Source organism: Pteronotus mesoamericanus, unplaced genomic scaffold (assembly GCF_021234165.1).
Source record: "Pteronotus mesoamericanus isolate MK-2021 breed Mesoamerican mustached bat unplaced genomic scaffold, CSHL_Meso_final contig_50, whole genome shotgun sequence".
NCBI classification, from domain to species: Eukaryota; Metazoa; Chordata; class Mammalia; order Chiroptera; family Mormoopidae; genus Pteronotus; species Pteronotus mesoamericanus.
In genome coordinates this window covers 5,489,746-5,516,860 of record NW_026555186.1, presented here as the reverse complement: position 1 = coordinate 5,516,860, position 27,115 = coordinate 5,489,746, and positions in this window count along the sequence as shown.

Below are 27,115 nucleotides of genomic sequence, written 5' to 3'. Positions count from 1 at the left end.
TCTTTGTCTCTAAATGTTATTTTCCTATAAAAGAAACCAGGACTCCTTGCTAATGTAGTTGATTTCAAGGGTGGCACAGGGAAAATCTAAGATGAGCCTGGAGCATCTTGTGGTATCAGAAAATATGGAACTGCACACACACACACAAAAATTAGAGCATGTCAGAAGGTCACAAAAGCCCAAGTGAAAGAGCTCCCAATGTCTAAAGCTGGAACAAGCTGAGCAATCAAATAAGTACTGATAGACTGGATTATAACAAATAGAATATAATAAGCATCACTGAGTCCACAATGACATAAATAAATAATTGAAGAAATAAATAAACAGGAGAAGACAGCTCTTCCAATTAATAAATATAGAAATGATGATGGCAATAAAAGTACACCACAGTAACAATAGTTGCAGGCAATGTCTATCAGTAAATGCTAAAAACTAATGGGCTAAAGTTTGAGGAGAAACACAGTATTTGCCTAGTCTCAAATTATCTTCCCCAAGATACTTATTAGTTACCCCAAAAAAGTAATCTTAAACTGGAAAGACCTGACAGGTACCACCTGAGTCAAGGGATCAAGGTTAGCAGACATACTGACATCATGAACCCCCGATACAACACACTAAGAAAGGCTCATCCCCTCTGTGGTGCTCTTGCCAAAAATTCACAAACATAATCTATTCATGAAAAAAATAGATAAATCCAAATGGTGGACAGTCTGCAAAATACACATCAGAAGTATCAGGGTTTTGGGGGCAGAGAGAGGAACTATCACAGATTGGGAGACAATATGGACACGTAGACACTAAATGCAATGTGGAGTCATGGGTTGCACCACGGGCCAGAAAAGAACATTAGTGGGAAGACTAATAAAATCTAACTCTGTACTTTAGTTGTTTGTTTGTTTGTTTTTTAAAGAAAAGCTAAATATCTAGGTACTGGCTTTTTAACAAAATTCCCTTATCTAAAAAGTAGCCCCAGAATGGGCTACTGTGACTCTTCACTGTGTTTAAGAGTAAAGAATAATTACGGATTCCTGAACAGATGCTAATAAATTAGTGCTTCAGAATGTGATGTTAATACGCAACTCAGCTCCAGGAGACAGTATCCTGTAACAAAAATAATTTCACACCTCCTAATTTATTGATCTCCTCTCTGTTCTCACTGGTCTCTAAATCTGCTGTTTTGTCTCCTCTTCCCATCTGTCTCTCCTCTTCCCTCTTCCCCCACCTTCTCCCATCCTTCCGCATTATGCTAATACTTAGCATAGAACTGAAGTGTATTTTTAAGTAACTGATATTATCAGGTTTTATAGCTTCTGTATTTAAGCTTTTAAAAAGTTTCTCTCTTTCAAAAGCCAAAGCTATATTAAAGTGATTGTTCTTCCATGTGAACCTTAAATTGCCATAGCATGTGTGAGATTAGTTACTCGTGATAGAAAATTGTTTCCTATCACTGGCAAAAAGCTTAGAAGTCCATTCAGAACAATGTTGTCAGAATAGATTTCCATGAGACAGTTTGCAAAACAAACAAACAAAAACAAAACTACAAACCAGCACACAAAGATTTTATTCTTTAATATTATAAATCAACCCCGATTTTACCGTCTTATTCATAATCATGTTGCAATTGAACACAATAGATACGTGGCCAGCTAAATATATAAGTAATTTTGAAATATGACAGTTTTTTATATATAGAAGAGCATAATTTTTACTGCAAAAGAGAGTTCATCAAACTCTGTTACATTTCCTTTTCCGTCACTACTACTTTTTCAGAAAAACAAATTACATCGAGTGCTGAGATGGTACAAATTAGGTCGATGAGAAGTGCTGCCTGAGCTAGCTATCCCATAATTTACACCAAAATTAACTTCAAGTGGGGCTCAAGCACTTTCAGAATCTGGCTGTCATCCGAAATGCCTTCGCTGGGAGTTGCAAAATGTCATTACTTCTTTACTTTTTAGTTCACTGATTCCCTAAGTTGAATTACCTCTAATTTATTTCTGAAAGAGTTTGATCAAAAAGATCCCAGTGATCAAGGAGGATATGAATCTGTATTTTGAAAGTGAAATCAAATACAGCATTTCTCAAGCAGTGTTACATTTCCTTAATCTCGCCTTTCTTCACTCTCCAGTCCTGCTTGCCCATGGCCCTGAACTGCAGGGAATGCCATTAACAGCAGAAGAGAATGACTCCAGATGTCTGTGCCTAAGCAGGGGTGAGCTGGATGCATGGGTTGGGGGAGTAGGGAGAGGACTGCAGGGCTATCATTCCATATTTAGATGAGTCTACTGATTGAAATGCCCCGGCTCTGTGCTGCATTCCCTACCATCCATCTGGGAAAACAGGAAACATGAAAGAGAAGGGTCAGGATACAAAATTCTGGCCCATAACAAAGAGAGAGAATTCAAGTAGCTAAAGGACACATCTAATCGATAAATCCTTCCATTAGTCCCTCAGAGAAATGTTAAAAGATTTTTGCATTCATAAAACAAGTATAGAGGAACTTCAGCAAATTAAAATCATGATTGCTCAGATCTTTAAACAATTCAATAGGAGGGTCGGGAAATACACTTAAGGAAGTCTACAAAACGAAAAAGAAATAGAGACCATAATTATGGGAGACAGGATAAAGGATACAGAGATTAAATTGGGAAGTCTCTAACAAACACTGAGAATTGCCTATTCAACAGCACTCTCCACTTCTTCCTTATTAACATTTAGATTAAAGGGGACCTCCGGTGGCTTTTCCCTTCTCCCTCACTCTTTCCTCCACGTTCTGACCTGACCCCAGGAAAGATGCCTGGAGAAGGAGGGGAATGGCACGTGTTAAGGCGATGACTGGGGGAAAGACAAGGGCCCTGGGTCTCTATGGCATTGTGGATTTGCCGTACCAGACCTCTGACCTCTAGATTCCTTACAGCGAAATTCAGAACTGTGTTTTGTTGAATGAGTCAGTGCCCCCATAGAACACTCTTTTTAAGACACATCTTTTAAAACACTCTAGTATCATGAACCCTGACTGATTGTCATATTTGGATCTGTGAGTCTAAAAAGAGTGTTCTGTGGCAATAAATCCACATCAGTCAGATTTCTTTTCCTGGAAACATATAATAGCTTTATCTAATATAACTGAATAACATTAAGATAGTATCAATTTTATTCATTAATAACACAATGGCATTCATTTATAACATTCAGATAATATCTGAGAATAATGCTATTTAATACAACATCAACTAACAACAACAACAACAACAACAACAACAACAAAAGAGTAAAAAGAAAAGGGGAAGAAAGGGAGGTGGTGAGGCCAAAAATAGAGGTGAGGAATTAAAAAAAAAAAAAAAAATTCCAAAAGACGGAGGCATATAAGTGGTTTACATTTGGAAAGGCCTCCTAAGCGCTAGAATAATTAATGAAAAGTGTGCATATTTTATACAACAAGAATAAGAAGAACATCTTAAAAATAAGTAATATTCACAAGATATAAAATAAAATGTGAAGAAAAATGTAAGCTAGAATTCTTAGCCAAAGTGTCTAATGAAACATTTTCAGACATACATAAATTTAGAAAGTTTATCTTCCATACAACGTTCTTAGAAGTTGAGTCAGGATGTACTCCAGCAGTGTAAACCAAATATTTTAATTGTCTTCTTTACTGTTATTTAATGACTAAAGTTAGTATATATTATTTGTTTCAATTGTTAACATTTCTTTAGATAAAGTGAGTAATTATTTGCACGTTTATGTTATGTTTATATTTATATACAGAAATCCTTAAATTATTTTGATTTGAAAATCTTGATATTACATATTATTCAACATTTATTCAAACTTAATTTTAAAATTCAACTTGTCCCATGCCTTTAACAGTCAGAAGTTAAATAATCTCCTTAGACGTCTTAAAATCACAAATTGAGGAATCAGTGAATTGGTAGTCTACCTTTTGGGGGATATAGAAATTTCTTTTAAAATGTCATAAGACTGGTATAATAAGTTTCTTGTAGAGATCCTATTGAACGGAATCACAGATTTACAGAAAAAGCAATCTTAGTTTTTTAAATGTATCTAGACTCCTGAATTAACTTTAATTTATACAACCACTGGAACATCTCACTTGGATACATACAGCAACCTTTGAGAACATTGGGGAATCATTTAATGAAGCAGCAAAGGGGAGAGTCCATCACAAAAGACATGCTAAGGAACTGAACAGAATCCAAATTTATTCTTCATGAAGCTTCTGAGTTCCTGTCCCAAAGTCCCTTTAGTAAGGACGGCCAAGGCCAATTATTTTGACACAGGGGAAAAATCAAGACATAGCACCCCTCTGCCATTTAGCCTTTCCTTTAGCCCTTACTCTGTAAGAGTCTAGTTAAGAGTGACTTTCAGGCTGATCTCAAAAGGCAGACTTATAAAAACATAAAATTCATTCTCCTATTATTACAATTAATTTTTTCATGTTGACTTCTTTAATAAGACTTTAAGATTCACTAAATGGCAATGGTCTCATATTTAAAAAGAATAAAAACCCTGAATCTTTTGAATAGTTTAGGTGTCAGTGATAATCCTCATTGTTGTACCTTCTTTCATCACAAATAACGTTGGGCTAAAATAATGTACAGAAGTCAAATTTCTGTAATGCTTTGCTTGCTTTCGTTTTCCCTGGACTCAATATTCTCCTCTTAGAGAGCTGCTTGAAGTAGAAAATAATGTGAATTACAGAAGATATAGTGGGGGGCAGGAGGGTGTGTGGCAAGAGTGTCTTTTTGAAACTCATCAAGAGATCTTTCCGTGTTTCTTACTAAAAGAGAAGGGGTTCATACTGCAGAGTATCCTGTGAATATTGGGGGGGCCCTGAAAGTATAACTAGCCAACCAAACAATCAAAGATGTGAATTGATCTTAGGAAGACCATTGGCAATTTAGAAACTATTACAAGAAATATAGACTATAATTAATTTCATCATTGGAAATTATTCTTTTTTATATTATATTAATAACTCTGACAGTTCCTTTGTACTTTTCTTTGCTGATTTTTGCTTTTTGCAGTTCATCGCCCTCCATTTCTACTTCATTTTTTTTTTCTTTTGCTTTTTTCTAGCTTTCCTAGAGAAGTCCCACTACCTTGTTCCTCTTACAAACACACAGTTGTTGAAGAGGAAGAAAAAAAGGAAGGAAGGAGAAAGAAAGAAGGAAGGAAATTTTTCTATTATCTGCACATATTTATCTCAATGTCTAAAACACTACTAGTATCATGAACCCTGACTGATTGTCATATTTGGATTTGTGAGTCTAAAAAGAGTGTTCTGTGGAGATAAAAGAGTTATAAATGGACCCTTAGGCCTTCCTTAGCCTTATCCCCCATACTATTAATGCACATATAATTGGTTTGAGAGCTGAAATCTTTAGCAACCTCGAGCACCTTTTTGTCAGCTATGTTCACTTTGCCACTTTTCCAGATGCTCCTATGACCTCTTTGTGGAATGAACTGGAGTTTCCGAACAAACACAATTTAGTGCAAGCTGATGCTTTTGCAGCCAAAAGGGCAGTCCCTATAGCACTGGCAGCACTTGTGTGCTGGTAAATATTTAACAATCAGCTCTGTTTAAAAAGCCCTAAGTGTAGTGTTTGTCAATATCCAAGGTATAAATAGCCCCATCATGGCCAAGCGCAAGGTCCTAACATCATGTCACTGAATTCAGGTTCGGGGAAAGATGCATATAGTAAGCACTCACGAGCAGGTATGAGGCAGCTCCAGCATTTTTCTATGCTTTTTGGATGACTTTACTAATCCCTCAAGCATTTGTGGATCATCCCTCTGAAGTCCCATTTCTAATAGCCACTCTCTCCACTTCCTCCACATGCTATCTAGCATCTCTATCCCTGCCTACCTTTGCCTCTTACTTCTGAGAGAAAGCATCTAGGTGATCTGAAAATACTCCATCAAATTCCTGCCCCTGCACATACAATTACCCACCTCTGTGTCCACCCTCAGAGTCACTCCTCCATATTCTGAGGAAAAGATCGTTGTTCCTTGAGGTTGAATCTTATATTTAGGAGCCTATCCTCTCAATTCCCTTTACAGCTATTCCCTCTCTCCTAGAGTTTTAATCTCTTTACTATATCCCTTCTCTTTTTTTCAGCATGTAAATATTCTCAAGGTTTGTCCTTGACCATGGTTTCCAAAAACTCTGTCCCACTTCCTTCTAGATTACTTCTCTCAGTATTTTTTCATTCATAACAAACTTCTCAAAAGACTGATGTAATAGGCAGAAATCCCAAGATGCCCAATGGTTGCTATCCATACGCTGTATAATCCCCAGGGTCTGTGAATATGACGGCTCTCGTGTCAATGATTAAGTCATCTCAGGAGACACAACTGGCTTTGAAAGTGGGAGATTATCCAGGCGGACTTGACCTAATCACATGAACCCTTTAAATCTGGGTCTCAGGTCAGAGACAAAGTCAGTGATTTGAAGTATGAGAAATATGAGATGTGCTACTGTTGACTTAAGGTGGAAGAGGTCACAAGGGGCCTGGTGGCCTATAGTAGCTAAGACCAGTCTCCAGCGGACAGCTGGTAAGGATCTCAGTCCTCCAACCACAGAACTGAATTCTGCCACCAATAGGAACTCTAAGTTGGCAGTGGATTTTTTCCCTTAGAGCTTCCAGGCAAGAATCAGCCTGGCCAACTCCTTGATTTTTGCTCCAATGAACAAGGAAGTTTTCTTCACATCACAGAAGGTCTTGCTATAAATTCCCCAAAATCTAGTCACTTAAAGTGTTATAACATATGAATGAAGAAAATTCAATTAATGTTTGTGTGAATTGTCCCCCTTCATATGTGTGATGGGATTTATTTCTACCTCCCCACACTATCTTAACATGCAAATATAAACACTCCTTGCCTTCCCTTGGATCTGCCCACCTGAAGTCCCAGCATTTGAGCTTAATGCCATTCAGAAAATAGGATTTTCCCTTAAGGGTTTATAGTCTGGTTCAAAAAATAGCATTAAGAACCCAAATAACTTTCATATGAGGAGAGCCATGTATCATTAAACATGGAAATTAATTTCAGATGTAGATTTAGATATAAATTTCAGAGAAAAGAGTAATCATTTCTGGCTGGAATAACACAAGTTTTATCAACAAGATAGTGTAAGACCTTGGTCTGATGTACAATTAAGCTAAGTAGTATTTTTCTGTCACCTTAGTAGAAAGCCAGGATATCACTATCTGTCTCTAAAAATGTTGTTCCCTCACAGAGCACCCTGGATTCAGTTCAACTGGAAGAAAAATAAAAGGCTTCTTTGGAAATTATTGGGTTGGCCAAAACGTTCATTTGGTTTTAAGATGGGTCTAGTAGCACTCAGTGGTCTTTAACTTCATTCAAAACAATTTTGTTAGATTGTATTGTGACAGCTGTCATATCAGCATGCATTTAAGAAAAACTTATCAAAATTGGTGAATTTTTTTGCAGCCATTTTAATATTGAAGATGAAAGAAAATACACATTTTTGCCATATTATGCTTTATTGTTTCAAGAAAGGTAAAAACACAACTGGAATGCAAAACAAAACAAAAAAAGATTTGTGCATTGTGCAGTGTATGGAGAAGTACTATGACTGATATGTCAAAAGTGTCATAATGACACTTTTGTGATATGTCAAAATATGTCATATTTTGACAAATATGTCAAAAGTGGTTTGCCAAGTCTCATGTTGGAGACTTCTTACTGGATGATGTGCCACATTCAGATAGACCAGTTGAAGCTGATAGCTATCTAATCAAAACATTAATTGAAAAAAATGAACATTATACCACACAAGAGATAGCCAACATACTCAAAATATCTAAATGAAAAATGTGTCTTTTATTTTACGGGAAAAACTAAAGGGACTTTTTGGCCAACACAACAGTTACTATTCTCACAGGAATAAAATGCTCGGGCTTTATCCTTAGTAAATTTCTTGCATTAACAAATCCTGGCAGAGTGAAGAAGACTCATTGTGTCCTTGCAGTGGGGCCCCCGCCTCCTGGAGTGAGGTGACATGCCCAGACCCGTCACAGGCAGAACGGGCATCTTGCTACTAGGGGTCCGTTAAGGCACTTCACAGAGAAGTCTGTGGCTTTCCCCAACATTTTACCAGTCTCCACCAGGAAATATATTTTCAGTGAGTTCCCAATCACTGATGCTTAGGAGGGAAACAAAATATGTCATTATTATTCATTAGCATTTCACTTTTGGAGAGTTTCATGGCCAATCAGCTGTCAATGGGGACTTCTGAGAACAGGATCCTTAGGGGACAGAACATAGAAGACAGGCTGTATCATTTGTGGGAGGAAGGGGTGAGCTCAGGAATAATCCAGATCCTCAGGACACAGGTGAGTGCATGCTGTATGGGGAGAGCAGTAGGAAGTTTTCAAGAAGAGAGAACATTATAGAGAAGACGGGGATGCAGTAGGGCAGGTTCTCCGATCTCAATGGGATCTTCAGTAGGTGAGCAGCAAGGGCTTAGAAAGGAACTGAACTTCCTCCAAGTCCACACAAGTGACAAATTTTGGCACATGAACCTGAATTCATTCCTTTCTCTTACTTCCCCCAACTCTACTAGGCCTGTCCAAGCAGTGTTTCCTCCTGAGATTGCAAGCTTCTGAAACTGGAGAAAAGATTCCGCCTTACCTTACTTTCCCTGAGAGCCCTCAGCATGGAGAAGGTGTTAATAGGCATGCATGGTGCAGAATTTACTTTTTCTTAATCATGAACATCCTACTCCTGTATATGCAGCTCTGTAAAACCTGTCCGGTTGGTGTTCATACACACACATACATGCACACACATGCAAGGGCTGTCCAGAAAATATCCATGTATTAATATGAAAAATAGGGACATTTATTGAAGAACATACAAGATACAAGAAACATTGTACACAGGACAATGACACCTCAGTCCCTTTCAAAGTAGGCACCTTGAGTCCTCACACAGTTCTCCCAGTCTCCACCAGCTGCCCTGTTGTATTTTCCTGAATCTCATCGATGGTCTGAAATCTCTTCCCTTTCAAAGGTGATTTTAGTTTTGGGAAAAGCCAGAAGTCACAGGGCACCAAATCTGGGCTGTGCGGGGCTGAGTCACCTGGGTGATTTGATGTTTTGCCAAAAAGCTCTGCAGGAGATGTGATGCATGAATGGGCACGTTGTGGTGACAAATCTGCCAATCACCAGTTGCCTATAATTGTAGACTTCTGAATCATCTGAATAGTTTACACAGAGAAATGTTCAAGCTTAATGCAAAATTTGATGCAGATTTATTGCTCTACTTGCTCAGTCATTTTGAATGCGGCAGCCACACATGCTCACTCAATGACGTCTACTGCCGCCCACTGACTAGTATGGAGAAGCCATCATTATTCACACATGCGCATTCCAGTCCACCCTCCTTGGCTGCCAGGTTACATTGATGTAACACAAGCCATTCTTATTGTATTAACAATGGCTGGACTTTTTCTGGACAACTTCACAACACGCACATATGTGCACACAAATGCACACACGTGTGCATAGAAACAAACATGCACACACAACCAATACATATGTGCATACATACATAGGTGTGCGCATCACATAAAACATGCATGCACACACATACATGCACAAGCATACATGCATACACATCCACTGTTTTCATGAGTTCCGAAAGAAATATTTGGCTTTTAATTCCTTATGCACAAAAAACCATCCCAATCTATTTTTTTTTACCCTTTCTGCCTTTTTAATTGATGGTATCGGCCGTCTCCACATGAAAGTAAAAGAACTTGCGTCAGTGAGCCCAAATTTACCTATGCACTAGGATGCATTGAGGAACTTAAAAACTGCAGATGCTGGGGCTCTAGCCTAGAGATTCATTTTTAATTGTTCTGGGATGGGATTCAAGCATCAAGATATTTAAAGGGTCCCCAGCTGATTTTAATGTACAGCCAGAATAGAGAACCACTGATGTAAATGCTATTTCTTTTCCATGGAGAAAACCCCACCCCAGACTAATGAAATCAGAATCTTGAAAAATAGGGTCCAGGCAACAATATTCCTTAAGCTCTCCCATGCAGTTGCGATCTGCAGCCAGGATTGAGAATCTTCTGTATCAAAACAAGGGGCCTATGCCAGCGGTGCCTATAAGAGACATTGGTGGAGATTCAGAAGAATAGAAGTGTCCTCTGCCTAAATCACGCTCCTTAGTTTGCAAAACCCCCACTCCTGTCACCGCTGTTGATGGAGGATGGTGTTAAGGACGGAAGACCACCTGTGACTTGCTTTTTTGAACTCCTCACCTAATGAGCGGTGGAGCATCCGCGCCCATGGCCCACTGCTGCCGCTGCAGACAAAAGAAAAAGGTCCCACAGAGGCTCTGAGGAGAAACTGCAGTGTTGACAAGTAGACTTGGCCAAGGTGGTGTCCTGCACATGGGTTTATATGCTTCCAGGCGGGACGACGCTTAGTGCTGGTGTTTAGGAGGGATAGCATTGCCTAAGATGGAACAAAGTTTACATCTATGCATGTAAACTAGACCCTCAAAAAAAGTACTTGTTACATTAATGAATCTAAAGAAAGTTTTTTATGGGTCTGAAGCTCTGGCTTCTGTGGCATTTATCTGAGCAACCAGAGTCCTTATGGAATTTCTTAAAGATAATAAATAACAAATGGACCTGGGCAACAGCTCCTGGTTACGATGAATCTCAGTTCTGACACTGGGCACTCTGCTGCTAGTGATGAATTAAAAAAATGTCAGCTCTGACTCTCCACTCTACTCGTACCTATCAACCCACTCAACAGGTGGAAGAGGAACCATTAGGGTTGCAATGTGCATGCACCTCAGTATCATGCATCTCAGTAGCGTGACCTTTCCCTGACCTTGTCGATGGTAACTGAAGTTTATCTAATGTATACCCAGTCCCATGTAATCTCAGCAAAATGTCAAAGGGAGTTTTGGAATTGCTTAGCATCAGTTTGTGTGCTTAAAGAATATTCCTTCTCTCTTTGGGTAACAACATATTTGATAAGTGGTTAGTTGCCACCCACCTCAGAGTATTCCAACCCCTCACCTTCACTCCCTAACTTAATGTCGACTCCTTGACCTAAAAATACAAGGAACTTTTGTTAAACGAGCTAAGTGCTGGAAATATTATGGCTGCAAGCTGAGAGAAATGAGGTGTGTACCACAGACCACATAAAACCATGGAAGCAATTTAGAGACAAAATATACAGGGTAACGAGGACAGTTTTGCAATATCAAAAGCATATGAGTGGCCTGCTGCTTTGGGCAATGCTCAGCTAACCATGGCATTTACCCAGCCCGGCCTGGAAGCCTCTCTGGATGAAGTCTAGAGAGCTAGTACCTTCCACCTTCAAAATCAGCCTTTCTGACTGGCCCATTGAAGGTCACGGCAGACATTATGAACCAGGGCTCCCCAGTGCTGTTCATTTCCTACTGATTCAGAAGAGGGGGAAAAACCAAGGGACAATTTGCAGTTGATTGAGTGGCCAGTGAACTGTGTTATTCTTTCTGGTTATGAGAGTCACCATTGCCATTTTAATGAAGCACTTAGTTGAACAAGAGCTCCATCTATGGGAGAAATCAGTTATACAGACTTTTACCCTTAACATTTAGAAGATTATAATTCACACTAGACCAGTGGTTTTCACATGGGAATGACTCCCCCCTCCTCCAGGGGACATTTGGCAATGTCTGGTGACATTTTTGTTGTCATAGCTGGGTTGAGGATTGCAACGGGCATCTAGCGGATAGAGGATTAGGATGTGGTTAAACATCCTACCATGTACCACACAGCCCCACACAACAAAGAATTTTCCCACCCTAATGATAAGGTAGAGGAATTCTGCTTTGAGAAAAAGAGAAACTGAAATGTATATGCTTATAGATGAGTTTTAATCCTGCCATCGCAGGCAAAATATTAATTTTTGATTTGAATCTTTTCTTATTCTCCCATTAATGCTTTAAGCTTCTCAACTCCCTACCTTTTTCTATTGTCCATAGATTTAACAAATTCTTTAACCTTAAGGTGTTAGTGATTTAATACATTAACATGCATGTGGACTACTTGATAAAAGGAACTAGAGGACAAAGACAATGTTTAAGGCAAAGAAATGAAATGTTAATGGTAGCGTTTTAAGTACTGGTACCTAAATGCAACAGACACTTCTTTGGGTTCATGTGTTTACCTTGCAGCTTTCCAACAGGTTGGTCCTAGCCTTGTGGCTGGTTAACTATATCACTTAGGGGTCAAACTATTGTAGTGGACATTAGAGTTGTTAAAGCCCTCACACTATGAATGCAATACTGTGAAAAATGTTAGCTTTCTTGGACTTTCCACTTAACACATATCATTCAGAAGGTCACCAGTCAGTGTCATGGGTGGCAGTTTACTAAGTGGGATTGTGGAGGACTAAAGACTAAAGGTCAACTTCTGAGAAATTTTCTTTCTGCCCACAGAGAAGCAGGTGTATCACCGGAGTTCATGATAATGCAGATTTTTATAAAAATATAGCCTTGAGCCAGGTATTTCTGTTCTTTAAGTCCTCCTAATGGTGGACTGTGAATAAAACTTTGATGTCCCATGCTCAGAATTGTCACAGCCTCAGGTGGTCTCAGGGACCAAGTCTTCCCCCGTGCAGAGGAATCTCTGTCCCAGCTGCAGAGCCTATAGGTACCTCACTCCAAGGAATGCCACTCTGGCCACATCACTTCCAAAAAAGCAAAAGATCAACCGACTTGCTTAAGAAAATGAGGCTCTCTCTTTATCTATATGGTTTTGTATATAACCTCTCCTCGCCTTACTAATGACCAAGCATTAAACTAATCCCACCAACCAAAGCACCTACAAAGTGCTGTGTGCAGCACCAAGCCATGGAAACGTGAGGATGAACACAAAAGCCTAGTACATGAGATGTCCCAACAAGCATGGCGTACCTGCATTCCCTAACTCCAGTCCCTTTTTCCATGTGGCATGGCATCTGGTTCTGGCTGATGCAGTTAAAGGAAAACAAGCATTCTTAAAAATTATCTGCTCATTTATTCTGTCATTAGCAACTGCAGGCCAAGTATTAAGCCTGAAAATCACTAGGAAATTGCCTGGATTTTCTACGCAATATATACATTTCTACACTATAACCGTGCTAGGCGAAGTATGTAGTGAGAAGTATTAGAGCATCCTAAAAATTCATATTAAATGAGTAATGATTTAATAACTTTCTTCTTCAAGTGCCAACAGCAAGCAATTGTACAGTTTTATGGGGACCCCTGATTTATTGGTACTGAACATTGCCTCAGCACAGCCAGTTTGCCTCATAATTTGTGGGAAAGAAATAAGATTAAAAAGAAATGTGAAGGGAAAAACTGAGTTGAGAAAAATTGGCAACAGGGTTTGTGCAATATTGATTGTAATTGAGAGGAAGACATCCCTTCCAAATCTAGGCCATGTTTATTCATCGTGTGCATAAGACTAGCATCCCCCAAATTGTCTGATGTATGATCATTGCTTTCAGTTAAATGGGTCTGGTGAGTAGTGACTGTTTACATGATATTCTCAGTAATTATAAAAGAAAGCATAAAAGATAGAAAAACAATAATGCAACATCTACAAACACCATAAACTCTGAAAGGTGCTGGGTTGTTCTCTTTCCCACTAGGACTTGAGGAGGTTGGAGGAATGTGGGATGATGGGGGAAAATAAATACAAATGTACATAAATAATGAAATAAAATATTGAAACATTTTATCATCTTACATGTTGACAAGGACAAGAACTTTTCAGAATATTAAAACACTCATTCCATGACCTAAACTTAGTAAACAAAGATAAAGAACAAGACAACTGGCCAGGACTGCGTCTATTCCTAGGAGATCAGTTTATAGCAGTTCAATCAAGGTTTATGGGGTTTGGAAAAGATGACAAATGTGAATTATGTACTCATAGTTCTGTGTAACAATATTATTTGCTAGTCAAAAAGCTGCTGAATTTTGGTTTGCTGGAAAAAAATAGTTCACTTCTTTTTTGCTGTAAAGAAAAAAATTGTTTTAATAAATACTAATACTGTGTCTAGATAGGGCTTATATTACCAAGAATATGTAATTGCTTTTGTTACCAATAAATCCAGGTAAACAGTTAGCAGTCTGAGGTAATTGCTTAGAATTCTCATCTTTCATTCGAAAAAGTGAAGTTATTAAATTTTGACACATTTGATATGAGTTTATAAAGCACTACAGTTTCAGTAATATACCTTATGTATTTCAAACATAAAAGGCCAGATTTTCTACCCAACCCCATTTAAGAGCAACATGGATGATTGAGGTTCCCAGAAGTTTTGGGTTTTGTGGTCATTTCTGCAGGACTTTGGGGCTAGAAAAAGCCAAAGATCATCTGACCTGCCCACACAATTTCAGGGCACCATGATGAGCCAGAACTCTCCAATGCTCCTGTTGGTCCAAGTCCCATGCCATTTCATAATTATCTTCACTCTACTACACCCATTAAGTATCTAATTGAAGGTTTTAAACTGTCTAAAATAGTCTAATTTATTTGGGGGCAGCTTTAACTATTAAAAATGGCTTTTTTACACTAAGCTCAAATATTTACCTTCTAGTAATTACCATTGTCAACATGGGTTTTAGAAAACCCCCTAAGGCCACATTAGAAATAGGTGTGTGTGTGTGTGTGTGTGTGTGTGTGTGTGTGTGTGTGTGTGTGTGACTATCCACTTCTTCGGAGACAACCTTTATAGTATCTATAGACAGCTAGCCAGCTGTCTTTGTCCAAGACTTGAGACTTTTCTCAATCGGCTAAATGATTCCATCTCTTCACATAGAATTAAATCTCCTCTCTAGCTCAGGATTAACTTTGGTAATGGGTTATTCTTCTGTTCTCAATATACTCCTCTTTCTCTATATGCACTGAAACCATGATGTCCAGAATTGCAGCAATAATCACTGTCATCTGGGTCTACTAAGCAGAGATGTTACCTTCTCTTTCCTTCATATTTTTTAAAAATTTAATCTTTATTGTATTCTTTCCATTAATTTTAGTCCCTTTATAACCCCCAGCCCCTAATAATCATCTCACTGTTGTCCATGCCCATGAGTCCTTTATCCTTTTTGCTCAATCCCTCTACCCCTGCCAACTAGCTTCATTCTGCTTTCCATTTATGAGTCTGTCCCCATTTTCCTTGTTAGTTCAATTTGTTCATTAGATTGCACATGTGAATGAAATAATTCAACAAAATTTTATTGGGAAGCTACTAATGTGCTGGACACTGGGCTGGATATTGGAGGTACAACAATGGACCACAAGATATAGCCACTGTAGTGGCCAGATATGAGCTTCAAGTAAATACACACCAACAGACATAAATTACAAAGTATGATAAATAATAGGAAGACAAAGAATGTGGGTGCTTCAAACAACAATAAATAAGAAGGATCTGATTTAGATTTTGAATCAAGGAAGGTGTTTTTGAAGGAAGGGATATGGAATGAGATCATTGTTTTTACTGTATCAATTAATAGATTCTATGAATAGATTTATTTTCAAAGGGACTATATCAATATAGACTTATTGTAGACTTATTTTGACCTTATCCTCAAATTATAAATTTACCCATTCTTCAAAAGATACTTATCGAGCATCTGTTATCTTAAATACAAACATACACATATATGTATTTTAAACATGTATGATAATAGCATATAAGACTCCCTCTGCTGGGGCGGGTATATATCCATCCTAATGTAGTCCCTGCCCTCAACTTTTCAAAAAATACCTCAGACAACATAAGCAGTGGAGGAAAAATCATTCACATCATAAGCCCTTCCAGGAATCTGCCCAGGATGGAAGTCATCTTATTGCCTGCTGATTCTCAAAATCTACAGTGTTCATCTTGCTGCAAATTGCATTAACATTTTTCTCTCTTTTTATTCTCACATTCATTCCTTTATTGATTGCATCTGTTTTTCATTCTGGACCTCTAGAGCACAAAGCACTTTTGTGTAAATGAGGATACTTTCACTTCCAGGCAAAGGAATTGTCAATGGACCGCCTCTCGTAGACCAGAGAGAAAAATCCCCCTCTCTGGCCTGTCACAAGCCCACTGTAGGGATGAGGCCTGCCCACTAGCAGAGAGTTGGTTCTATTTTAGCCTACGCTGGACACCTTTGTTCTGCCACCTTTGCGCTCTCTTCCTATCCTAAGAAGTATGATTTCTTTCCTTCACAATACCTCCAAGATCATGAAAAATGATTTACCATTTTCATTTGCAAGCTTTCAGTACAGCAGTCTGGAACAATGGCTTTGTCTTAACTTTCATTTTTGCCCCTTTGGAACAGGTCATCCAACCTTCCCAAGCCTGACTTTTACCATATGTAAAATAAGGATATTAATGAATACCTACTTGCAAAGAATTTCAGTAATGATTACATGAGATAAGTCACATAAAGAACTTAGCACAATGCCTGGAACTTTGTAAGTATCCAATAAATCATTGCTATTATTACTTCTGGTCCTTGGAAGGCAATGGTCTGAGCCAAGAAAGTACAACAGCCAAAGTTTCATTTTCATTTACTCATACATCTTGGATTTCAGTCTCCACATACCAATGAAGGTTCTTCATGCTTAAACTACAAATAAAACAGAAAGTAGTCATTGAGAGTAGTGATTTTACAACTACACTGTCATCCAGCAATATAACACAATTATATGAGGTGTGTGTTCAAACTACAAAACCATCCCTTTGTGATCAGTCTCTTCTAAAGGGAATTTAGAAAGCCACTGTTACTGTCTTTAGGGGTATTTTTTAGTCTGTTCAGGCTTCTATGACAAAAACATCATAGATTGTGTAGTTTATAACAACAGAAATTTATTTCTAACAGTTCTGGAGGTTGAGAAGTCCAAGACCAAGGTGCGGACAGATCTCATGTCTAGTGAGGGCCTGCTTCCTGATTCTTCTCACTGTGTACTCACAAGAAAGAATGAACAAGAGACTCTCTGGAACGTCTTTTTCATGGGCACTAATCCCTTTCATGAGGGCTCTAACTTCGTGACCTGATCTCCCAAAGACACTACCCCAAAATATCATCACATTGAGAATTAGATTTCACAACAAACAGCAAATGCTGACGAGGTTGTGGAGTAAAGGGAACCCTGGGACACTGTTGGTGGGAATGCAGACTGGTGCAGCCACTGTGGAAAGCAGTGTGGAATGTCCTCAAAAAGCTAAAAATGGAACTTTCTTTTGACCCAGAAATTCTGCTTCTGGGGTTATACCCAAGAATACTGAAACACCAATTCAAAAGAACCTATGCACCCCAAAGTTCATAACAGTGTTATTTACAATAGCCAAATGCTGGACACAGCTTATGTACCCATCAGTAAATGAATGGATCAAAAAACTGTGGTGCATTTATATAGTAGAATACTAAGCCTCAGAAAGAAAAAAGCTCCTACCCTTCATGACAGCACGGATGGAACTGGAGAGTATTATGCTAAGTGAAATAGCCAAGCGGTGAAAAACAAATACCATATGATCTCACCTATAACAGGAACTTAATCAACAAAACAAACAAGCAAACAAAATAGAACCAGAGACATGGAAATAAAGAACAAACTGACAGTGACCAGAGGGGAGAGGGGAGGGGAATAATGGAGAAAGAAAGAGTAGAGTCAAGTCAAGGAACATGTTTAAAGGACCCACAGGCAAAGACAACGGAGAGGAGGATTGAATGTGGGAGGTGAGTGTGGGTAGGGAAGGAGAGAGTAATTGGGGAAAAATGTGGGAGTGTAATTGAACAATAAAAAATATATATGAAGTCTTCTGACAAAAAAAAAAGAGAGAGAGAGAGAGAATTAGATTTCAACAAATGGCTTGGGGGAGGGGCACAAACATTCAGTCAAAGGTAAGGGTTTTAGTTTCACTGGCACAATTCTTAAAGCTTCTATTCATCTTGGGAATATAACGCTGCTTCCACTCTATTTCCTACTAGCTGGGGGGCTACATACTCAGCATTTGAGTTTTAGTAGCATCCCAACTCTCTTGAGCCCTTTCCATAACCAATTCTCACAACATGCAATTATCTATTTCTTTAAACTTAGATCCCAATCCCACAAAATCTTTTTTTTTCCAACCTATCAAAACATATCCAAAGTAATATAGGCACATTCTTCAATGATTTCTCTATCTTCTTCCTCTGCAATCAAATCTTCTTGTTCATCAGAATTGTGGCCATAGGAGAAATTCTCCAAATTATTTCTCCTGTTTTTGAGAAAATCAATTTGTAAGACAAGCTGGTCAAGAATGTATTTGACATTCTATTCTCAGCCCAATGATACTCCAGCAGATGGTCATGAGACAGAATTCCTTCAAAGAATCCTCCTCTGGAACTCTAGTGCACTGTTGGTGGGAAAGCAGATTGGTGCAGCCACTGTGGAAAAGAGTATGGAGTTTCCGCAAAAGATTAAGAATGGACCTGCCCAATGACTCAGTGATTCTACTTCTGAGGATTTATCTGAAGAAACCCCAAGCACTAATTCAAAAGAATATATGCACCCCTATGTTCATTGCAGCATTATTTACAATAGCCAAGCTATGAAAACACAAGCGCTCATTAATAGATGAATGCGTAGAAAAAGCTGTGGTACATATATACAATGGAATATTATTGGGCCATGAAAAAGAATAAAAAATCTCACCATTTGTGACATATGGATAGACCTAGAGGGTATTATGCCCAGTGAAGTGAGTCGGTCAGTGTAAGACAAACACCGTATGATTCCACATATATGTGGAATCTAACGAACAAACTAAAATCAAAACAGACTCATAGATACAAAGAGAGAACTGGTGGTTGCCAGAGGGGAGGAGGTTTTGGGGGCTGGGTAAAAAGGGTGAAGGGACTAAGAAGCATAAATTGGTAGTTACAAAATAGTCACAGGGAAGTGATTAAAGCATAGGAAATAGTGTCAATAATATTGTGATAACTCTGTGTGTTGCCAGTTGGGTACTAGAAAAACCTAGGGGAGCACTATGTAATGTGTATGATTATCTAACCACTAGGCTGTATACCTAAAACCAGTATATGGAAAAGCAAAAAATAAAATAAAATAAAATTCAATGGGTCTTTTGGGAGTTATGTGGAAAGTAGCAAGTTGTAGAAAGATGTGTTTTGACAAACTGAAAGCTTAAAAGCATCAACATGTTAGTATAAATTACGCAGGGATCTATATGTGCCTGGTGACAAAGATGCACAAGAATGAAAACAACAAACATCAGAGTGATCTCCTTTGGCAAAAAGTGAAAAATAGGATTGGAAAGAGGAAACATGGCTTTCAGTTGAGCACTATTTGTCTATGGTTTATTTTTTAAACATAGGGGTGAGTGCATGGGTTTTTTTTTAATATTATTCTTTATACCTTTTGGTATTTGAAAGAAGTCAGAATAGAAATTAAAAATTTTTTTTTAAAAAAAGAAGAACCCTCCTCTGGCCCAAGTTACTAAACTAGATCTATGATATGTGTCTGTAAAACATCCTCCATGGTCTGCTCAATTGATAATAATTTTATTACTTTCTTTCTTTACCCACTCCCATGGCTAAATTTTCTGAAATGCTTCCATTCCTTGTTTTATAGATTTCCAAGCATATATATAACAGTCTTAAACATAATTCCTTTAGCAGAAAATGAAGAAAACCCAATTTGAACTAAGTTAGATATAAAAAAGAACCTAATTGTCTTTCGTAAACAAGCTCCACAAGTGCAAGCATGCATAGAATTATGAACTCAAATGTCATCAGGACTCTCTTTGGTTTTTCTCTTTTCCTTTCAGCAGTGCTAGGATTCTGTAGGAATTCTGTGACGTGCTGCCTCCATGACTAGAATACTCATGCCTCCAGGTGCCTTAACTGTCAGCTGTCTTCATGAATTGCCTTGACTAAGGATAGTCACTTAGCCCAAGTTCGTGCCCAGTTTTCAGGGTAGGTCATATCCAGTGACTGATCAGTGCAATAGTATAAAGGCTTTGGCCTCCTAGCCTACCTCAGGATAACTCTCAAGATACATTGTTCTTACAGAGCTTCCACATGGTCAGCCAAGTCCTTCACAGAGGGTACATTTCAGCCCAGCATTTCCCACGGCTCCATGATGCTTCCTTCCCTTTTTCTCCCACAACAATTGATCCCAAGGGCACCTCCTTAAAAAAGAAAGAAACCTTCCAGCAAGATGTTTTAGAATCTCCTTCTCATGGTGTTCAACCTTCAACAACTTCTCATCTTTGACATCTATGAAGAAAGGACTTATATTTGACAACTCTATTTCAACAAATGTGAAAAGGATGCTTGTTGAGCTCCAATACTGTCCAATTCTGGGGCCAGAACTGCCCAATGCAATCATGTTGGACAGCACAGCTCTGCATCAGTCACTGGGGCCTGGGGACTGAAATATGAGGGCCACTCTGAGGTAGGTAGTCTACCCTTATACCTATGTCTTTTGGGCAGTGAGGCAAGAGTATGTACATCCCATTTGGATCTCAATAGTGGAAAAGGGAGAAGTGATTCGCAGAAATAAATGAGCAAAATAGCGCAGAAATAGCATTGGTAAGACCCATGGGAGCCTGACACTCTTCTGCCTCCATCTGATACCTCTGCTCCTGTTGAATAGATGTGCCTTCCATCACCGTATTCCAATTTTGAGTCCTATCCTATGCAGAGTTCAAGTGATCATGCCCCTGTGCTCTCAGGCTCATGTCAATTGTACTAGTACCTGAATAATTGCCACTGAAGCATGTGTGTGTGCATTTATTGGCTCTTGTTCAAAAGGTATGCAAATTTCATCTTGATTATATTTTCATGGTAAAGCAATACATAATTTTTTCTTATTTTGCGGGGGAACATCTCCAAAAGGAAATCGCCTCACCCAGACTTACTATACAGACTCAACCTGGGTCAGGCCCATGAATATCTGTTAGTAGATACGTGCCAGTTGGTTATGATGTGCGGCCTGGGAAGAATGACTGTCTTACTCCCTGCTGGCTCCTTATTATTGTAAACTCTGACCTCCATTCCCCTCCCCAGAGTTTAACTGAATTACATCTCAAAACATTTTCAAATAAATGTGCCCAGGACCTAGGCACTTCTCTTGACTAACACTGGCGAAGTGACTAGGGCAGTGAGCTTAAGGGTGTCCTGGACATTGTGAGGGTGCTGTCCACACGGGGAGTCAGCTGGGGCCTAAAGGGAGTTTTAGGACCAAGCCAGGCATCTTGTTCTCTGACATTCAGATCTCAGTGAACTGGCTGCTCCTTTCTAAATTCAAAAGGATTCCCCAAACCAAAGGAGTTTAAAATTGGCCCTAAACCCAAATCCAAAGGAGATAAAATCACTTCTAACCTTTGTGCATTCGTTTACCCAATGGATATATTCCTTCTGTTAGCTTATCCTTACTCTTTCTCCCCATTTGTCAAAGTTTGTTCTTCTAAATCCCATTTACTGTACATTGTTAATAGCTATTAAATTATTTAAAGGTTAAATTTACTTTAGCAGATCTCACAGGTGTAAGAAGAGGGATGTACATCTTATCTCAGAAGTCTGGGCGTTTGCTTCTAAAGGCGCAAAGAATGGCACTAGCCCTGAGAAAAGCGGCAGAAAAAGAGGAACTGCCACCAACCCTATAAAACTCCCAAATCTGCTTCTGATAGCTCCATTTCTTTTCCAGTAAAAATAATTTTTAAAAAAATCAAACAGCTCACATTTATAGAGTTCTTATGTACCCAGATTATATAAAGTACTTGCCATGTATTATTGCTTTTTCCCCCTCAAACAATCCTGTGCAGTGGGTAGATCCTTTAGTCAGCTCCATTTTGTAAATGAGAAATTGGATGCATTGAGGCGCCCCTACCACAGCCCCCAGTTAGTTAATGGCAGGGGCAGGAATAAAATTTGACTCCAAACAGGAGCTGGGCTTCCATCTGCCTGCGCAGGGCACACAGTCATTTGCCAGCATTTCTACAGAATTGCATATTCTAAATGTTTTTGTTCTGTTTGGAAGAATTTCAGATTTGTTCATTTAATACCTTATTCATTAAAGTGGCCAGAGTTCCTCTCCAGGCTGTGTGAAGCGGGGAAGGATGGCAGGTTTCCTTGAGTGGACAGCTGTTCATGAAGTTTAGGTTCTCTTTATGTTATCTTCCTTGGACCGTAACAGTTCAAGCGAAGTAAAGAAAAAGTTTCTTGTCAGATTTTTTTCTTCCTTTTGTGTTTATTGGCTTAATATTTAAATTACAAAAGATAATTACACCAGGAATTTTAACTTTTTGGCGTTACAGATCCCTTTGAGACTGGTGGAAGATATGAAATCTTTTTCTTAAAAAGAATTCTATATTCACATGCTTATTAAAGCTATCTAAATTTTCAAAGATTTAAAGAAGCCCTAAAGAATCCTGCCTGTGGGTACTCAAGAATCTAATGAACCCATTTTTTTTAAGTTGAGTAAAATGAGCTGAAATTCCTCTCTTGTATCCAGGGAAACACCAGAAATCAGAGAGCCGGAAATCTTTCATCTCTCCATCTTCTTGGCCTCTCAGGATGAACCCTGGGAAGCGTCAGCCCCATCATCGGGGCCACCACACTAGGGAATGAAGGTTTCATGCTGTGCAAGTGTGACGTGCCAAGACGGGGAGTTGACACTGAAATACAGCTCGTGTCCTGCTTCCCAGACTCTGCACCGTAGCACTGGGCTGCATCTACCATGAGTGAGCACCTTTCCCTCATGTGTACAAAGGTGTTTGTATATGGGCCAGTCAGTGTCTTACATGATCACCTATGCCCTGGACTGTGTGTATATCAAGCAGAAATGCCCTGACTTACGGAGAAAGATTCCTTCTTCACAAAATCAGAAAGTACCAGTTCCTTACAAAATTTACCTTGAAGTGGATTAAAGATTTAAATATAAAACCTGAAGGTATAAAAACTCCTTTAAAAAAGCATAAGGGAAAATCTGCTTGACATTGGTCTTGGAAAAGAATTTTTTTTTTTTTGATATTACACCTAAAGCCCAAGCAATAAAATAAAAAATAAACAAGTGGGACTGTATCACATTAAAAACCTTATGCACAGCAAAACAATTGACAAAATGAAAAGGCAACCTACACGATGGAATAAAATCTTTCCAAACCACATATCTAATAAGAGGTTGCTATCCAAAATATATAACAAACTCATACAACTCAATAGCAAAATAAATAGGTAATCCAATTAAAAATGAACAAATGGCCTGAGTAGCCTTTTCCCCAATGAAAACATACACATGGCTGCAGGCACGTGAAAATAACTCAACATCACTAAACATGAGGGGACTGACAATCAAAACTATGATGTATCATTTCATACCTGTTAGAATGGGTATTCTCAAAAATATGAGAAGTGAAAGTTCTGCTGAGTATTTAGAGAAAAGGAAACCCTTCTGCACTCTTGGTGGGAATGTGAATGGTACAACCACTATGTAAAAGAGTATGGAGTTTCCTCAAAAAAATCAAAATAGAACTACCATACAATCCAGCAATTCCACTTCCTGGTGTTTATCTAAAGGAAATAAAAACACTATCTCAAAAAGATGGCTATATCTCTTTGGGAGTATTCTCATCTTCATGCAGCATTATTCACAGTAACCAAGACATGAAAACAACCTAAGTGTCCATTGATAAATGGATGGATACAGAAAAACTGTTATATCTATACAATGGAATATTATTTAGCCATAAAAAGGAAGGAAGTCTCTATCATTTGCAGTAATGTAGATGAATCTTGACTGCACTATGCTAAGCGAAATAAAACAGACAGACAAAGAGCAATATAGTAATCCCCCTGTGTCCACCATCTGGGGGTTCACTTTCTGAGGTTTCAGTTACCCTTAGTCAACTGTGATCTAAAAATATTACATGGAAAATTCCGCAATTAAACAATTGTGGAATTGTCCATGCCATTCTGGGTAGTGTCATAAAGTCTTGTACTGACCTTTTCTGTCCCACCCAAGATGTGACTCGTACCTTGGTCCGGCGTCTCCCAACTTAATAGCCATCTCAGTTATCAAATCTGTTATCAAAGAGAGAGGTCATATTCATGTAACTTTTATTACAGTACATTGTTATGATTGTCATTTTATCATTAGTTGTTAATTTCTTACTGCACCTAATTGATAAATAAAACTTAATCATAAATACATATGTATAGGAAAAACAATAGATCCTCCTAGTTTCAGGCATCTAATGGGGGCCTTAGAATATATCCTCACAGATAAGAGGGAACTACTGTACTGTATGGTCTCTTCTACATGTAGAATCTGAAAGAATTCCTCTTTATAGAAACAGGAAACTGATTAGTGTTTGCAAGAATGGGGGTGTGGGGAAATGAGGAAAATGGGTATAGGCGGTCAAAAGGTCCAGCTGTAAGGAAAGTAAGTTCTGGGGATTCAATGTATAGCATAATGGCAATAGTTACTAATACTTTATTGTATATTTGAAAATTGATAAGAGAGCAGATCTGAAAAGTTTTCATTGAGGGGAAAAAAAGGTGTAACTACGTAAGATGATAAATGTTAACTAAATTTATTGTGGTTATCTTTTCATAATAGATACACATATCAAATCACTATATTGTATAATAATATATGTAAATGATATTGCAATAAAACCAGAAAAAATAAAAGTAAAAAAATTTAAAAGCCCTAGCTCATCTCCTTCACAGCCTGCTCTCTCCCTCCTGAGTCGCTTAGCATCTGAACACTAGCTCAGTTCGTGAAGCCTGTCTCCTGGGCCCATGTTCCTCTCCGCAGCAGAGCCGCATGGAGATGGACCTGTGGCACTCTTGTTTATTAACTCATTGTCACAGGCACAATTTGCTAATGGTCATTCTTCAGAATATGTTTGATGTGACCAAGAAGCCTTTGCTTCTTTCTTTTCCACCTGCTTATTCACCACAGCCCACATCCATGCAATATTTTTAAAATTCAGCAACCACTTTACTTCCTCCTAAGGGTCATACTGGATTCCATTTTCCAGGAGTAGAACCTGCCCAATGAGGATTTCCATGCTGGTCTTACTGCAATTCTTAACAGACCTCATCATCTGTGAGAGTGCCAGGGGTCCACATCTGAGTCCCTCATCCGTGCCACAAGCATTTCTGAAATACCTGCTATGTACCAAGCATTGGAAAGCTCAATGGGGGGCAGAGGTAGGAATAGGTGATGTCGTCCACCTTGGAAAGGCTAACATAGGATCTATGTTATTAAAGTGGATAGACAAGGCCGGAGACTTTGCTGATAAGGCGCTCTAAAGAAGAGATAATGCCCTGACCACATGTCTGTTGGGGCCTGAACTCATCTGCTTTGACTTATGTAATAATATCCTCATATTAACACGAAGAGTAATCTTGGATGGTTTAGAGAGATCTGCCTAAAAGCAAGCGAGGAACCCAAATGGTCTCTGAGTTCTCTTTTAATCATAATGCTGTAAGACATCGACAGACAAGCCAATCCTCCGAAGTTTTATCATACGCTTGGGGAAGGAAGAAGCAGAAGCAGACTTTTATTCTATTCAGTTGCTTAAGTTACAGAATTAAGACATGGAATAGTTTGCAGCCTGCTAATTTAAGACCTCCCCTTTAACTCACACTTGATACTAAGCTGTCAGGCCAGTTGAACCAGTAAGAGTGCAGGATTAAAGGTCAATTCAAGGAGCATGTATAAGGGGCCTGTGGACAAGGACAACAGGGGAGAGGACTGAATGTGGGAGAGGGGGAGGGCAGGGCAGGGGAGAGCAATGGGGGGAAAATTAGGACAACTGTAACTAACAATAGAATTTTTTTATTAAAAAATATTAAAGTGTCATTCCATCTCTGCTTTTTCTATGCCTTTCCCTTAACCTCTGATACCTTGTAGCCTTCCTTTTATTTCTTGTTTTTGTTTGTTTACCTATCTCTCCAGATTCATGTTTTTACTGCCTTGAACGAAGGGTATCTTCCTGACCCAGGGTGCTTACTGCTAATTCCATTGACATGCCTCTTTGACACAGCTCATCATACTTCCCCCAAGGCCAGCACTAGTAGACAGCATCTCTCATTCCCAGGATGCATCACATCTTTTCTGGCTCTTCTGCTTAAATGTTGGATATCATGTTCAGGTGCATGCGATGACCAAAATAGCAAAAACAGGCTGCACCTGACCAGTAAGTGACCTGCTCTTTGACTGGGTGTGGCTGCTGATTCCACCCTGTTGGTTGTCCCTTTTGAAAGCATGATGATACTGAGTGTCTATAACCATTTACTCATTCATCTATGTGAAAATATCTTCAAGGTAAGAAAATCTTTGCGAGCAATGAGGAGACCTGATTGAGTGACTATTCCAGTAGCTTTGGGGCCTAGACCAGAGGCCCTTCTCAAGACAGAGTTAAGATAGCTCCATGGAGGCATTGCCAGTGTTGGCATCAGAAAGCAGGGGAAGTCTCTCACAGGGCAGCAGCCCTCCTGGCAGTTCTTGGTGGGTGTTGATATGTCCCTGAGGCACTTTCCTATGCCAATATTCTGTCATTTAGATTGTTGGTAACTTGTTCCAAAACAGGTCAAGGTATGCACACTTGGCATTATTTTATACTATTAGGGGCAACCCAACAAAAGGAACATTTGCTCTGGTCCAGGGACACAGTACAAGGAGAAAAGGAGATAGAAAAGCAAGGAAGGAAACTGGCAGCTAAAATAGCATGGTGAATGACAGTAGCACAATGTTCCGAAAATATTCTATTGGGTTACACTTTGAATAATGACTGTCTGGAACAGAGAACTCTTAAAGGCCATGAGCATTTATAGAAATGATCCCATGCTGAAGAAAAAATGAGTAGATGGGGCTTTGGAAGATTATAGCAAAACCTAAAGTCAGACAAAAAATCCATTATAATCTTTTATTTGGAAGTGTGTGTAATTTATTTATGTTGGTGTTGGGTTTTGGTACTGAGACATATATACCCTGAGGTTCATTTTATGAAAGAAACAAATAAATAAAATAATTTTCGATAGACCT